The sequence below is a fragment of the Ambystoma mexicanum genome, chromosome 14, assembly GCF_040938575.1.
Source record: "Ambystoma mexicanum isolate Mex_15411 chromosome 14, UKY_AmexF1_1, whole genome shotgun sequence".
NCBI classification, from domain to species: Eukaryota; Metazoa; Chordata; class Amphibia; order Caudata; family Ambystomatidae; genus Ambystoma; species Ambystoma mexicanum.
Window position 1 is genome coordinate 644,713,905 of NC_090940.1, and position 16,426 is coordinate 644,730,330.

Sequence of the window (16,426 nt, forward strand, 5' to 3'; positions counted from 1 at the left end):
TCATTGCAAATGTTTCTGGAAAAGTAGGTCTCTGGGTCATTAAATGCCAAACGTGTCTCAGAATCATTGCACATGTTTCTGGAAAAGGAGGTCTCTGAGTCATTACCTGCCAAATGTGTCTCAGAATCATTGCAAATGTTTCTGGAAAAGGAGGTCTCTGAGTCATTACCTGCCAAATGTGTCTCAGATTCATTGCAAAAGTTTCTGGAAAAGGAGGCCTTTGAGTCATTACCTGCCAAATGTGTCTCAGACTCATTGCAAATGTTTCTTTAAAAGGAGATCTCTCAGTCATTACCTGCCAAATGTGTCTCAGACTCATTGCAAATGTTTCTGGAAAAGGAGGTCTCTGAGTCATTACCTGACAAATGTGTCTCAGATTCATTGCAAAAGTTTCTGGGAAAGGAGGCCTTTGAGTCATTACCTGCCAAATGTGTCTCAGAATCATTGCAAATGTTTCTGGAAAAGGAGGCCTTTGAGTCATTACATGCCAAATGTGTCTCAGAATCATTGCAAAAGTTTCTGGAAAAGGAGGCCTTTGAGTCATTACCTGCCAAATGTCTTTGAGTCATTACCTGCCAAATGTGTCTCAGAATCATTGCAAATGTTTCTGGAAAAGGAGACCTTTGAGTCATTACCTGCCAAATGTGTCTCAGAATCATTGCAAATGTTTCTGGAAAAGGAGGTCTCTGAGTCATTACCTGCCAAATGTGTCTCATATTCATTGCAAAAGTTTCTGGAAAAGGAGGCCTTTAAATCATTACATGCCAAATGTGTCTCAGAATCATTGCAAATGTTTCTGGAAAAGGAGGCCTCTGAGTCATTACCTGCAAAATGTGTCTCAGAATCATTGCAAATGTTTCTGGAAAAGGAGGCCTTTGAGTCATTACCTGCCAAATGTGTCTCAGAATCATTGCAAAAGTTTCTGGAAAAGGAGGCCTTTGAGTCATTACCTGCCAAATGCCTTTGAGTCATTACCTGCCAAATGTGTCTCAGATTCATTGCAAATATTTCTGGAAAGGGAGGCCTTTGAGTCATTACCTGCCAAATGTGTCTCAGAATCATTGCAAATGTTTCTGGAAAAGGAGGCCTTGAGTCATTACATGCCAAATGTGTCTCAGAATCATTGCAAATGTTTCTGGAAAAGGAGGCCTCTGAGTCATTACCTGCGAAATTTGTCTCAGATTCATTGCAAATATTTCTGGAAAGGGAGGCCTTTGAGTCATTACCTGCCAAATGTGTCTCAGAATCATTGCAAATGTTTCTGGAAAAGGAGGCCTTTGAGTCATTACATGCCAAATGTGTCTCAGAATCATTGCAAAGGTTTCTGGAAAAGGAGGCCTTTGAGTCATTACCTGCCAAATGCCTTTGAGTCATTACCTGCCAAATGTGTCTCAGAATCATTGCAAATGTTTCTGGAAAAGGAGGCCTTTGAGTCATTACATGCCAAATGTGTCTCAGAATCATTGCAAATGTTTCTGGAAAAGGAGGCATTTGAGTCATTACATGCCAAATGCCTTTGAGTCATTACCTGCCAAATGTGTCTCAGAATCATTGCAAAAGTTTCTGGAAAAGGAGGCCTTTGAGTCATTACCTGCCAAATGTGTCTCAGAATCATTGCAAAAGTTTCTGGAAAAGGAGGCCTTTGAGTCATTACCTGCCAAATGTGTCTCAGAATCATTGAAAAAGTTTCTGGAAAAGGAGGCCTTTGAGTCATTACCTGCCAAATGTGTCTCAGAATCATTGCAAATGTTTCTGGAAAAGGAGGTCTCTGAGTCATTACCTGCCAAATGTGTCTCAGATTCATTGCAAACGTTTCTGGAAAAGGAGGCCTTTGAGTCATTACCTGCCAAATGTGTCTCAGAATCATTGCAAACGTTTCTGGAAAAGGAGGTCTCTGAGTCACTACCTGCCAAATGTGTCTCAGATTCATTGCAAAAGTTTCTGGAAAAGGAGGTCTTTGAGTCATTACCTGCCAAATGCGTCTCAGAATCATTGCAAACGTTTCTGGAAAAGGAGGTCTCTGAGTCATTACCTGCCAAATGTTTCTCAGACTCATTGCAAATGTTTCTGGAAAAGGAGGTCTTTGAGTCATTACCTGCCAAATGCGTCTCAGAATCATTGCAAATGTTTCTGGAAAAGGAGGTCTCTGAGTCATTACCTGCCAAATGTTTCTCAGACTCATTGCAAATGTTTCTGGAAAAGGAGGTCTCTGAGTCATTACCTGCCAAATGTGTCTCAGAATCATTGAAAAAGTTTCTGGAAAAGGAGGCCTTTGAGTCCTTACCTGCCAAATGTGTCTCAGATTCATTGCAAATATTTCTGGAAAGGGAGGCCTTTGAGTCATTACCTGCCAAATGTGTCTCAGATTCATTGCAAATAGTTCTGGAAAGGGAGGCCTTTGAGTCATTACATGCCAAATGTGTCTCAGAATCATTGCAAATGTTTCTGGAAAAGGAGGCCTTTGAGTCATTACATGCCAAATGTGTCCCAGAATCATTGCAAATGTTTCTGGAAAAGGAGGTCTCTGAGTCATTACCTGCCAAATGTGTCTCAGAATCATTGCAAATGTTTCTGGAAAAGGAGGTCTCTGAGTCATTACCTGCCAAATGTGTCTCAGAATCATTGCAAAAGTTTCTGGAAAAGGAGGCCTTTGAGTCATTACCTGCCAAATGTGTCTCAGACTCATTGCAAAAGTTTCTGGAAAAGGAGGCCTTTGAGTCATTACCTGCTAAATGTGTCTCAGACTCATTGCAAATGTTTCTGGAAAAGAAGGTCTCTGAGTCATTACCTGCTAAATGTGTCTCAGACTCATTGCAAATGTTTCTGGAAAAGAAGGCCTCTGAGTCATTACCTGCCAAATGTGTCTCAGAATCATTGCAAATGTTTCTGGAAAAGAAGGTCTCTGAACCATTACCTGCTAAATGTGTCTCAGACTCATTGCAAATGTTTCTGGAAAAGGAGGTCTCTGAGTCATTACCTGCCAAATGTGTCTCAGACTCATTGCAAATGTTTCTGGAAAAGGAGGTCTCTCAGTCATTACCTGCCAAATGTGTCTCAGCTACATTGCAAAAGTTTCTGGAAAAGGAGGCCTTTGAGTCATTACCTGCCAAATGTGTCTCAGAATCATTTACCTGCCAAATGTGTCTCAGAATCATTGCAAATGTTTCTGGAAAAGGAGGTCTCTGAGTCATTACCTGCCAAATGTGTCTCAGATTCATTGCAAAAGTTTCTGGAAAAGGAGGCCTTTGAGTCATTACCTGCCAAATGTGTCTCAGAATCATTGCAAATGTTTCTGGAAAAGGAGGTCTCTGAGTCATTACCTGCCAAATGTGTCTCAGATTCATTGCAAAAGTTTCTGGAAAAGGAGGCCTTTGAGTCATTACCTGCCAAATGTGTCTCAGAATCATTGCAAATGTTTCTGGAAAAGGAGGTCTTTGAGTCATTACCTGCCAAATGTGTCTCAGAATCATTGCAAATGTTTCTGGGAAAGGAGGTCTCTGAGTCATTACCTGCCAAATGTGTCTCAGATTCATTGCAAAAGTTTCTGGAAAAGGAGGCCTTTGAGTCATTACCTGCCAAATGTGTCTCAGATTCATTGCAAAAGTTTCTGGAAAAGGAGGTCTTTGAGTCATTACCTGCCAAATGCGTCTCAGAATCATTGCAAATGTTTCTGGAAAAGGAGGTCTCTGAGTCATTACCTGCCAAATGTTTCTCAGACTCATTGCAAATGTTTCTGGAAAAGGAGGTCTCTGAGTCATTACCTGCCAAATGTGTCTCAGAATCATTGAAAAAGTTTCTGGAAAAGGAGGCCTTTGAGTCATTACCTGCCAAATGTGTCTCAGATTCATTGCAAATATTTCTGGAAAGGGAGGCCTTTGAGTCATGACCTGCCAAATGTGTCTCAGAATCATTGCAAATGTTTCTGGAAAAGGAGGCCTTGAGTCATTACATGCCAAATGTGTCTCAGAATCATTGCAAATGTTTCTGGAAAAGGAGGCCTCTGAGTCATTACCTGCCAAATGTGTCTCAGATTCATTGCAAATATTTCTGGAAAGGGAGGCCTTTGAGTCATTACCTGCCAAATGTGTCTCAGAATCATTGCAAAAGTTCTGGAAAAGGAGGCCTTTGCGTCATTACCTGCCAAATGCCTTTGAGTCATTACCTGCCAAATGTGTCTCAGAATCATTGCAAATGTTTCTGGAAAAGGAGGCCTTTGAGTCGTTACATGCCAAATGTGTCTCAGAATCATTGCAAATGTTTCTGGAAAAGGAGGCCTTTGAGTCATTACATGCCAAATGTGTCTCAGAATCATTGCAAATGTTTCTGGAAAATGAGGTCTCTGAGTCATTACCTGCCAAATGTGTCTCAGATTCATTGCAAAAGTTTGTGGAAAAGGAGGCCTTTGAGTCAAGTCATTACCTGCCAAATGTGTCTCAGAATCATTGCAAATGTTTCTGGAAAAGGAGGTCTCTGGGTCATTAAATGCCAAACGTGTCTCAGAATCATTGCAAATGTTTCTGGAAAAGGAGGTCTCTGAGTCATTACCTGCCAAATGTGTCTCAGAATCATTGCAAATGTTTCTGGAAAAGGAGGTCTCTGAGTCATTACCTGCCAAATGTGTCTCAGATTCATTGCAAAAGTTTCTGGAAAAGGAGGCCTTTGAGTCATTACCTGCCAAATGTGTCTCAGACTCATTGCAAATGTTTCTTTAAAAGGAGATCTCTCAGTCATTACCTGCCAAATGTGTCTCAGACTCATTGCAAATGTTTCTGGAAAAGGAGGTCTCTGAGTCATTACCTGCCAAATGTGTCTCAGATTCATTGCAAAAGTTTCTGGGAAAGGAGGCCTTTGAGTCATTACCTGCTAAATGTGTCTCAGACTCATTGCAAATGTTTCTGGAAAAGGAGGCCTTTGAGTCATTACCTGCCAAATGTGTCTCAGAATCATTGCAAATGTTTCTGGAAAAGAAGGTCTCTGAACCATTACCTGCCAAATGAGTCTCAGACTCATTGCAAATGTTTCTGGAAAAGGAGGTCTCTGAGTCATTACCTGCCAAATGTGTCTCGGATTCATTGCAGAAGTTTCTGGAAAAGGAGGCCTTTGAGTCATTACCTGCTAAATGTGTCTCAAACTCATTGCAAATGTTTCTGGAAAAGGAGGTCTCTGAACCATTACCTGCCAAATGAGTCTCAGACTCATTGCAAATGTTTCTGGAAAAGGAGGTCTCTGAGTCATTACCTGCCAAATGTGTCTCGGATTCATTGCAGAAGTTTCTGGAAAAGGAGGCCTTTGAGTCATTACCTGCTAAATGTGTCTCAGACTCATTACAAATGTTTCTGGAAAAGGAGGCCTTTGGGTCATTACCTGCCAAATGTGTCTCAGACTCATTGCAAATGTTTCTTTAAAAGGAGATCTCTCAGTCATTACCTGCCAAATGCGTTTCAGACTCATTGCAAATGTTTCTGGAAAAGGAGGTCTCTGAGTCATTACCTGCCAAATGTGTCTCAGATTCATTGCAGAAGTTTCTGGAAAAGGAGGCCTTTGAGTCATTACCTGCCAAATGTGTCTCAGATTCATTGCAAAAGTTTCTGGAAAAGGAGGCCTTTGAGTCATTACCTGCCAAATGTGTCTCAGACTCATTGCAAATGTTTCTTTAAAAGGAGATCTCTCAGTCATTACCTGCCAAATGTGTCTCAGACTCATTGCAAATGTTTCTGGAAAAGGAGGTCTCTGAGTCATTACCTGCCAAATGTGTCTCGGATTCATTGCAGAAGTTTCTGGAAAAGGAGGCCTTTGAGTCATTACCTGCCAAATGTGTCTCAGATTCATTGCAAAAGTTTCTGGAAAAGGAGGCCTTTGAGTCATTACCTGCCAAATGTGTCTCAGACTCATTGCAAATGTTTCTTTAAAAGGAGATCTCTCAGTCATTACCTGCCAAATGTGTCTCAGAATCATTGAACAAGTTTCTGGAAAAGGAGGCCTTTGAGTCATTACCTGCCAAATGTGTCTCAGATTCATTGCAAATATTTCTGGAAAGGGAGGCCTTTGAGTCATGACCTGCCAAATGTGTCTCAGAATCATTGCAAATGTTTCTGGAAAAGGAGGCCTTGAGTCATTACATGCCAAATGTGTCTCAGAATCATTGCAAATGTTTCTGGAAAAGGAGGCCTCTGAGTCATTACCTGCCAAATGTGTCTCAGATTCATTGCAAATATTTCTGGAAAGGGAGGCCTTTGAGTCATTACCTGCCAAATATGTCTCAGAATCATTGCAAATGTTTCTGGAAAAGGAGGCCTTTGAGTCATTACATGCCAAATGTGTCTCAGAATCATTGCAAAAGTTCTGGAAAAGGAGGCCTTTGCGTCATTACCTGCAAAATGCCTTTGAGTCATTACCTGCCAAATGTGTCTCAGAATCATTGCAAATGTTTCTGGAAAAGGAGGCCTTTGAGTCATTACATGCCAAATGTGTCTCAGAATCATTGCAAATGTTTCTGGAAAACGAGGTCTCTGAGTCATTACCTGCCAAATGTGTCTCAGAATCATTGCAAATGTTTCTGGAAAAGGAGGTCTCTGAGTCATTACCTGCCAAATGTGTCTCAGATTCATTGCAAAAGTTTGTGGAAAAGGAGGCCTTTGAGTCAAGTCATTACCTGCCAAATGTGTCTCAGAATCATTGCAAATGTTTCTGGAAAAGTAGGTCTCTGGGTCATTAAATGCCAAACGTGTCTCAGAATCATTGCAAATGTTTCTGGAAAAGGAGGTCTCTGAGTCATTACCTGCCAAATGTGTCCCAGAATCATTGCAAATGTTTCTGGAAAAGGAGGTCTCTGAGTCATTACCTGCCAAATGTGTCTCAGATTCATTGCAAAAGTTTCTGGAAAAGGAGGCCTTTGAGTCATTACCTGCCAAATGTGTCTCAGACTCATTGCAAATGTTTCTTTAAAAGGAGATCTCTCAGTCATTACCTGCCAAATGTGTCTCAGACTCATTGCAAATGTTTCTGGAAAAGGAGGTCTCTGAGTCATTACCTGCCAAATGTGTCTCAGATTCATTGCAAAAGTTTCTGGGAAAGGAGGCCTTTGAGTCATTACCTGCCAAATGTGTCTCAGAATCATTGCAAATGTTTCTGGAAAAGGAGGCCTTTGAGTCATTACATGCCAAATGTGTCTCAGAATCATTGCAAAAGTTTCTGGAAAAGGAGGCCTTTGAGTCATTACCTGCCAAATGTCTTTGAGTCATTACCTGCCAAATGTGTCTCAGAATCATTGCAAATGTTTCTGGAAAAGGAGGCCTTTGAGTCATTACATGCCAAATGTGTCTCAGAATCATTGCAAATGTTTCTGGAAAACGAGGTCTCTGAGTCATTACCTGCCAAATGTGTCTCAGAATCATTGCAAATGTTTCTGGAAAAGGAGGTCTCTGAGTCATTACCTGCCAAATGTGTCTCAGATTCATTGCAAATGTTTGTGGAAAAGGAGGCCTTTGAGTCAAGTCATTACCTGCCAAATGTGTCTCAGAATCATTGCAAATGTTTCTGGAAAAGTAGGTCTCTGGGTCATTAAATGCCAAACGTGTCTCAGAATCATTGCAAATGTTTCTGGAAAAGGAGGTCTCTGAGTCATTACCTGCCAAATGTGTCCCAGAATCATTGCAAATGTTTCTGGAAAAGGAGGTCTCTGAGTCATTACCTGCCAAATGTGTCTCAGATTCATTGCAAAAGTTTCTGGAAAAGGAGGCCTTTGAGTCATTACCTGCCAAATGTGTCTCAGACTCATTGCAAATGTTTCTTTAAAAGGAGATCTCTCAGTCATTACCTGCCAAATGTGTCTCAGACTCATTGCAAATGTTTCTGGAAAAGGAGGTCTCTGAGTCATTACCTGCCAAATGTGTCTCAGATTCATTGCAAAAGTTTCTGGGAAAGGAGGCCTTTGAGTCATTACCTGCCAAATGTGTCTCAGAATCATTGCAAATGTTTCTGGAAAAGGAGGCCTTTGAGTCATTACATGCCAAATGTGTCTCAGAATCATTGCAAAAGTTTCTGGAAAAGGAGGCCTTTGAGTCATTACCTGCCAAATGTCTTTGAGTCATTACCTGCCAAATGTGTCTCAGAATCATTGCAAATGTTTCTGGAAAAGGAGACCTTTGAGTCATTACCTGCCAAATGTGTCTCAGAATCATTGCAAAAGTTTCTGGAAAAGGAGGTCTCTGAGTCATTACCTGCCAAATGTGTCTCAGAATCATTGCAAATGTTTCTGGAAAAGGAGGTCTCTGAGTCATTACCTGCCAAATGTGTCTCAGATTCATTGCAAAAGTTTCTGGAAAAGGAGGCCTTTGAGTCATTACATGCCAAATGTGTCTCAGAATCATTGCAAATGTTTCTGGAAAAGGAGGCCTCTGAGTCATTACCTGCAAAATGTGTCTCAGAATCATTGCAAATGTTTCTGGAAAAGGAGGCCTTTGAGTCATTACCTGCCAAATGTGTCTCAGAATCATTGCAAAAGTTTCTGGAAAAGGAGGCCTTTGAGTCATTACCTGCCAAATGCCTTTGAGTCATTACCTGCCAAATGTGTCTCAGATTCATTGCAAATATTTCTGGAAAGGGAGGCCTTTGAGTCATTACCTGCCAAATGTGTCTCAGAATCATTGCAAATGTTTCTGGAAAAGGAGGCCTTGAGTCATTACATGCCAAATGTGTCTCAGAATCATTGCAAATGTTTCTGGAAAAGGAGGCCTCTGAGTCATTACCTGCCAAATTTGTCTCAGATTCATTGCAAATATTTCTGGAAAGGGAGGCCTTTGAGTCATTACCTGCCAAATGTGTCTCAGAATCATTGCAAATGTTTCTGGAAAAGGAGGCCTTTGAGTCATTACATGCCAAATGTGTCTCAGAATCATTGCAAAAGTTTCTGTAAAAGGAGGCCTTTGAGTCATTACCTGCCAAATGCCTTTGAGTCATTACCTGCCAAATGTGTCTCAGAATCATTGCAAATGTTTCTGGAAAAGGAGGCCTTTGAGTCATTACATGCCAAATGTGTCTCAGAATCATTGCAAATGTTTCTGGAAAAGGAGGCATTTGAGTCATTACATGCCAAATGCCTTTGAGTCATTACCTGCCAAATGTGTCTCAGAATCATTGCAAAAGTTTCTGGAAAAGGAGGCCTTTGAGTCATTACCTGCCAAATGTGTCTCAGAATCATTGCAAAAGTTTCTGGAAAAGGAGGCCTTTGAGTCATTACCTGCCAAATGTGTCTCAGAATCATTGAAAAAGTTTCTGGAAAAGGAGGCCTTTGAGTCATTACCTGCCAAATGTGTCTCAGATTCATTGCAAATATTTCTGGAAAGGGAGGCCTTTGAGTCATTACCTGCCAAATGTGTCTCAGATTCATTGCAAATAGTTCTGGAAAGGGAGGCCTTTGAGTCATTACATGCCAAATGTGTCTCAGAATCATTGCAAAAGTTTCTGGAAAAGGAGGCCTTTGAGTCATTACCTGCCAAATGTGTCTCAGAATCATTGCAAATGTTTCTGGAAAAGGAGGTCTCTGAGTCATTACCTGCCAAATGTGTCTCAGATTCATTGCAAACGTTTCTGGAAAAGGAGGCCTTTGAGTCATTACCTGCCAAATGTGTCTCAGATTCATTGCAAATATTTCTGGAAAGGGAGGCCTTTGAGTCATTACCTGCCAAATGTGTCTCAGATTCATTGCAAATAGTTCTGGAAAGGGAGGCCTTTGAGTCATTACATGCCAAATGTGTCTCAGAATCATTGCAAATGTTTCTGGAAAAGGAGGCCTTTGAGTCATTACATGCCAAATGTGTCCCAGAATCATTGCAAATGTTTCTGGAAAAGGAGGTCTCTGAGTCATTACCTGCCAAATGTGTCTCAGAATCATTGCAAATGTTTCTGGAAAAGGAGGTCTCTGAGTCATTACCTGCCAAATGTGTCTCAGAATCATTGCAAAAGTTTCTGGAAAAGGAGGCCTTTGAGTCATTACCTGCCAAATGTGTCTCAGAATCATTGCAAAAGTTTCTGGAAAAGGAGGCCTTTGAGTCATTACCTGCTAAATGTGTCTCAGACTCATTGCAAATGTTTCTGGAAAAGGAGGTCTCTGAGTCATTACCTGCTAAATGTGTCTCAGACTCATTGCAAATGTTTCTGGAAAAGAAGGCCTCTGAGTCATTACCTGCCAAATGTGTCTCAGAATCATTGCAAATGTTTCTGGAAAAGAAGGTCTCTGAACCATTACCTGCCAAATGTGTCTCAGACTCATTGCAAATGTTTCTGGAAAAGGAGGTCTCTGAGTCATTACCTGCCAAATGTGTCTCAGATTCATTGCAAAAGTTTCTGGAAAAGGAGGCCTTTGAGTCATTACCTGCTAAATGTGTCTCAGGCTCATTGCAAATGTTTCTGGAAAAGGAGGTCTCTGAGTCATTACCTGCCAAATGTGTCTCAGACTCATTGCAAATGTTTCTGGAAAAGGAGGTCTCTCAGTCATTACCTGCCAAATGTGTCTCAGATACATTGCAAAAGTTTCTGGAAAAGGAGGCCTTTGAGTCATTACCTGCCAAATGTGTCTCAGAATCATTGCAAATGTTTCTGGAAAAGGAGGCCTTTGAGTCATTACCTGCCAAATGTGTCTCAGAATCATTGCAAATGTTTCTGGAAAAGGAGGTCTCTGAGTCATTACCTGCCAAATGTGTCTCAGATTCATTGCAAAAGTTTCTGGAAAAGGAGGCCTTTGAGTCATTACCTGCCAAATGTGTCTCAGAATCATTGCAAATGTTTCTGGAAAAGGAGGTCTCTGAGTCATTACCTGCCAAATGTGTCTCAGATTCATTGCAAAAGTTTCTGGAAAAGGAGGCCTTTGAGTCATTACCTGCCAAATGTGTCTCAGAATCATTGCAAATGTTTCTGGAAAAGGAGGTCTCTGAGTCATTACCTGCCAAATGTGTCTCAGATTCATTGCAAAAGTTTCTGGAAAAGGAGGTCTTTGAGTCATTACCTGCCAAATGCGTCTCAGAATCATTGCAAATGTTTCTGGAAAAGGAGGTCTCTGAGTCATTACCTGCCAAATGTTTCTCAGACTCATTGCAAATGTTTCTGGAAAAGGAGGTCTCTGAGTCATTACCTGCCAAATGTGTCTCAGAATCATTGAAAAAGTTTCTGGAAAAGGAGGCCTTTGAGTCATTACCTGCCAAATGTGTCTCAGATTCTTTGCAAATATTTCTGGAAAGGGAGGCCTTTGAGTCATGACCTGCCAAATGTGTCTCAGAATCATTGCAAATGTTTCTGGAAAAGGAGGCCTTGAGTCATTACATGCCAAATGTGTCTCAGAATCATTGCAAATGTTTCTGTAAAAGGAGGCCTCTGAGTCATTACCTGCCAAATGTGTCTCAGATTCATTGCAAATATTTCTGGAAAGGGAGGCCGTTGAGTCATTACCTGCCAAATGTGTCTCAGAATCATTGCAAATGTTTCTGGAAAAGGAGGCCTTTGAGTCATTACATGCCAAATGTGTCTCAGAATCATTGCAAAAGTTCTGGAAAAGGAGGCCTTTGCGTCATTACCTGCAAAATGCCTTTGAGTCATTACCTGCCAAATGTGTCTCAGAATCATTGCAAATGTTTCTGGAAAAGGAGGCCTTTGAGTCATTACATGCCAAATGTGTCTCAGAATCATTGCAAATGTTTCTGGAAAAGGAGGTCTCTGAGTCATTACCTGCCAAATGTGTCTCAGATTCATTGCAAAAGTTTGTGGAAAAGGAGGCCTTTGAGTCAGGTCATTACCTGCCAAATGTGTCTCAGAATCATTGCAAATGTTTCTGGAAAAGTAGGTCTCTGGGTCATTAAATGCCAAACGTGTCTCAGAATCATTGCAAATGTTTCTGGAAAAGGAGGTCTCTGAGTCATTACCTGCCAAATGTGTCTCAGAATCATTGCAAATGTTTCTGGAAAAGGAGGTCTCTGAGTCATTACCTGCCAAATGTGTCTCAGATTCATTGCAAAAGTTTCTGGAAAAGGAGGCCTTTGAGTCATTACCTGCCAAATGTGTCTCAGACTCATTGCAAATGTTTCTTTAAAAGGAGATCTCTCAGTCATTACCTGCCAAATGTGTCTCAGACTCATTGCAAATGTTTCTGGAAAAGGAGGTCTCTGAGTCATTACCTGCCAAATGTGTCTCAGATTCATTGCAAAAGTTTCTGGGAAAGGAGGCCTTTGAGTCATTACCTGCCAAATGTGTCTCAGAATCATTGCAAATGTTTCTGGAAAAGGAGGCCTTTGAGTCATTACATGCCAAATGTGTCTCAGAATCATTGCAAAAGTTTCTGGAAAAGGAGGCCTTTGAGTCATTACCTGCCAAATGTCTTTGAGTCATTACCTGCCAAATGTGTCTCAGAATCATTGCAAATGTTTCTGGAAAAGGAGACCTTTGAGTCATTACCTGCCAAATGTGTCTCAGAATCATTGCAAATGTTTCTGGAAAAGGAGGTCTCTGAGTCATTACCTGCCAAATGTGTCTCAGATTCATTGCAAAAGTTTCTGGAAAAGGAGGCCTTTGAGTCATTACATGCCAAATGTGTCTCAGAATCATTGCAAATGTTTCTGGAAAAGGAGGCCTCTGAGTCATTACCTGCAAAATGTGTCTCAGAATCATTGCAAATGTTTCTGGAAAAGGAGGCCTTTGAGTCATTACCTGCCAAATGTGTCTCAGAATCATTGCAAAAGTTTCTGGAAAAGGCGGCCTTTGAGTCATTACCTGCCAAATGCCTTTGAGTCATTACCTGCCAAATGTGTCTCAGAATCATTGCAAATGTTTCTGGAAAAGGAGGCCTTTGAGTCATTACATGCCAAATGTGTCTCAGAATCATTGCAAATGTTTCTGGAAAAAGAGGCATTTGAGTCATTACATGCCAAATGCCTTTGAGTCATTACCTGCCAAATGTGTCTCAGAATCATTGCAAAAGTTTCTGGAAAAGGAGGCCTTTGAGTCATTACCTGCCAAATGTGTCTCAGACTCATTGCAAATGTTTCTTTAAAAGGAGATCTCTCAGTCATTACCTGCCAAATGTGTCTCAGAATCATTGAACAAGTTTCTGGAAAAGGAGGCCTTTGAGTCATTACCTGCCAAATGTGTCTCAGATTCATTGCAAATATTTCTGGAAAGGGAGGCCTTTGAGTCATGACCTGCCAAATGTGTCTCAGAATCATTGCAAATGTTTCTGGAAAAGGAGGCCTTGAGTCATTACATGCCAAATGTGTCTCAGAATCATTGCAAATGTTTCTGGAAAAGGAGGCCTCTGAGTCATTACCTGCCAAATGTGTCTCAGATTCATTGCAAATATTTCTGGAAAGGGAGGCCTTTGAGTCATTACCTGCCAAATATGTCTCAGAATCATTGCAAATGTTTCTGGAAAAGGAGGCCTTTGAGTCATTACATGCCAAATGTGTCTCAGAATCATTGCAAAAGTTCTGGAAAAGGAGGCCTTTGCGTCATTACCTGCAAAATGCCTTTGAGTCATTACCTGCCAAATGTGTCTCAGAATCATTGCAAATGTTTCTGGAAAAGGAGGCCTTTGAGTCATTACATGCCAAATGTGTCTCAGAATCATTGCAAATGTTTCTGGAAAACGAGGTCTCTGAGTCATTACCTGCCAAATGTGTCTCAGAATCATTGCAAATGTTTCTGGAAAAGGAGGTCTCTGAGTCATTACCTGCCAAATGTGTCTCAGATTCATTGCAAAAGTTTGTGGAAAAGGAGGCCTTTGAGTCAAGTCATTACCTGCCAAATGTGTCTCAGAATCATTGCAAATGTTTCTGGAAAAGTAGGTCTCTGGGTCATTAAATGCCAAACGTGTCTCAGAATCATTGCAAATGTTTCTGGAAAAGGAGGTCTCTGAGTCATTACCTGCCAAATGTGTCCCAGAATCATTGCAAATGTTTCTGGAAAAGGAGGTCTCTGAGTCATTACCTGCCAAATGTGTCTCAGATTCATTGCAAAAGTTTCTGGAAAAGGAGGCCTTTGAGTCATTACCTGCCAAATGTGTCTCAGACTCATTGCAAATGTTTCTTTAAAAGGAGATCTCTCAGTCATTACCTGCCAAATGTGTCTCAGACTCATTGCAAATGTTTCTGGAAAAGGAGGTCTCTGAGTCATTACCTGCCAAATGTGTCTCAGATTCATTGCAAAAGTTTCTGGGAAAGGAGGCCTTTGAGTCATTACCTGCCAAATGTGTCTCAGAATCATTGCAAATGTTTCTGGAAAAGGAGGCCTTTGAGTCATTACATGCCAAATGTGTCTCAGAATCATTGCAAAAGTTTCTGGAAAAGGAGGCCTTTGAGTCATTACCTGCCAAATGTCTTTGAGTCATTACCTGCCAAATGTGTCTCAGAATCATTGCAAATGTTTCTGGAAAAGGAGGCCTTTGAGTCATTACATGCCAAATGTGTCTCAGAATCATTGCAAATGTTTCTGGAAAACGAGGTCTCTGAGTCATTACCTGCCAAATGTGTCTCAGAATCATTGCAAATGTTTCTGGAAAAGGAGGTCTCTGAGTCATTACCTGCCAAATGTGTCTCAGATTCATTGCAAAAGTTTGTGGAAAAGGAGGCCTTTGAGTCAAGTCATTACCTGCCAAATGTGTCTCAGAATCATTGCAAATGTTTCTGGAAAAGTAGGTCTCTGGGTCATTAAATGCCAAACGTGTCTCAGAATCATTGCAAATGTTTCTGGAAAAGGAGGTCTCTGAGTCATTACCTGCCAAATGTGTCCCAGAATCATTGCAAATGTTTCTGGAAAAGGAGGTCTCTGAGTCATTACCTGCCAAATGTGTCTCAGATTCATTGCAAAAGTTTCTGGAAAAGGAGGCCTTTGAGTCATTACCTGCCAAATGTGTCTCAGACTCATTGCAAATGTTTCTTTAAAAGGAGATCTCTCAGTCATTACCTGCCAAATGTGTCTCAGACTCATTGCAAATGTTTCTGGAAAAGGAGGTCTCTGAGTCATTACCTGCCAAATGTGTCTCAGATTCATTGCAAAAGTTTCTGGGAAAGGAGGCCTTTGAGTCATTACCTGCCAAATGTGTCTCAGAATCATTGCAAATGTTTCTGGAAAAGGAGGCCTTTGAGTCATTACATGCCAAATGTGTCTCAGAATCATTGCAAAAGTTTCTGGAAAAGGAGGCCTTTGAGTCATTACCTGCCAAATGTCTTTGAGTCATTACCTGCCAAATGTGTCTCAGAATCATTGCAAATGTTTCTGGAAAAGGAGACCTTTGAGTCATTACCTGCCAAATGTGTCTCAGAATCATTGCAAAAGTTTCTGGAAAAGGAGGTCTCTGAGTCATTACCTGCCAAATGTGTCTCAGAATCATTGCAAATGTTTCTGGAAAAGGAGGCCTTGAGTCATTACATGCCAAATGTGTCTCAGAATCATTGCAAATGTTTCTGGAAAAGGAGGCCTCTGAGTCATTACCTGCCAAATTTGTCTCAGATTCATTGCAAATATTTCTGGAAAGGGAGGCCTTTGAGTCATTACCTGCCAAATGTGTCTCAGAATCATTGCAAATGTTTCTGGAAAAGGAGGCCTTTGAGTCATTACATGCCAAATGTGTCTCAGAATCATTGCAAAAGTTTCTGTAAAAGGAGGCCTTTGAGTCATTACCTGCCAAATGCCTTTGAGTCATTACCTGCCAAATGTGTCTCAGAATCATTGCAAATGTTTCTGGAAAAGGAGGCCTTTGAGTCATTACATGCCAAATGTGTCTCAGAATCATTGCAAATGTTTCTGGAAAAGGAGGCATTTGAGTTATTACATGCCAAATGCCTTTGAGTCATTACCTGCCAAATGTGTCTCAGAATCATTGCAAAAGTTTCTGGAAAAGGAGGCCTTTGAGTCATTACCTGCCAAATGTGTCTCAGAATCATTGCAAAAGTTTCTGGAAAAGGAGGCCTTTGAGTCATTACCTGCCAAATGTGTCTCAGAATCATTGAAAAAGTTTCTGGAAAAGGAGGCCTTTGAGTCATTACCTGCCAAATGTGTCTCAGATTCATTGCAAATATTTCTGGAAAGGGAGGCCTTTGAGTCATTACCTGCCAAATGTGTCTCAGATTCATTGCAAATAGTTCTGGAAAGGGAGGCCTTTGAGTCATTACATGCCAAATGTGTCTCAGAATCATTGCAAAAGTTTCTGGAAAAGGAGGCCTTTGAGTCATTACCTGCCAAATGTGTCTCAGAATCATTGCAAATGTTTCTGGAAAAGGAGGTCTCTGAGTCATTACCTGCCAAATGTGTCTCAGATTCATTGCAAACGTTTCTGGAAAAGGAGGCCTTTGAGTCATTACCTGCCAAATGTGTCTCAGATTCATTGCAAATATTTCTGGAAAGGGAGGCCTTTGAGTCATTACCTGCCAAATGTGTCTCAGATTCA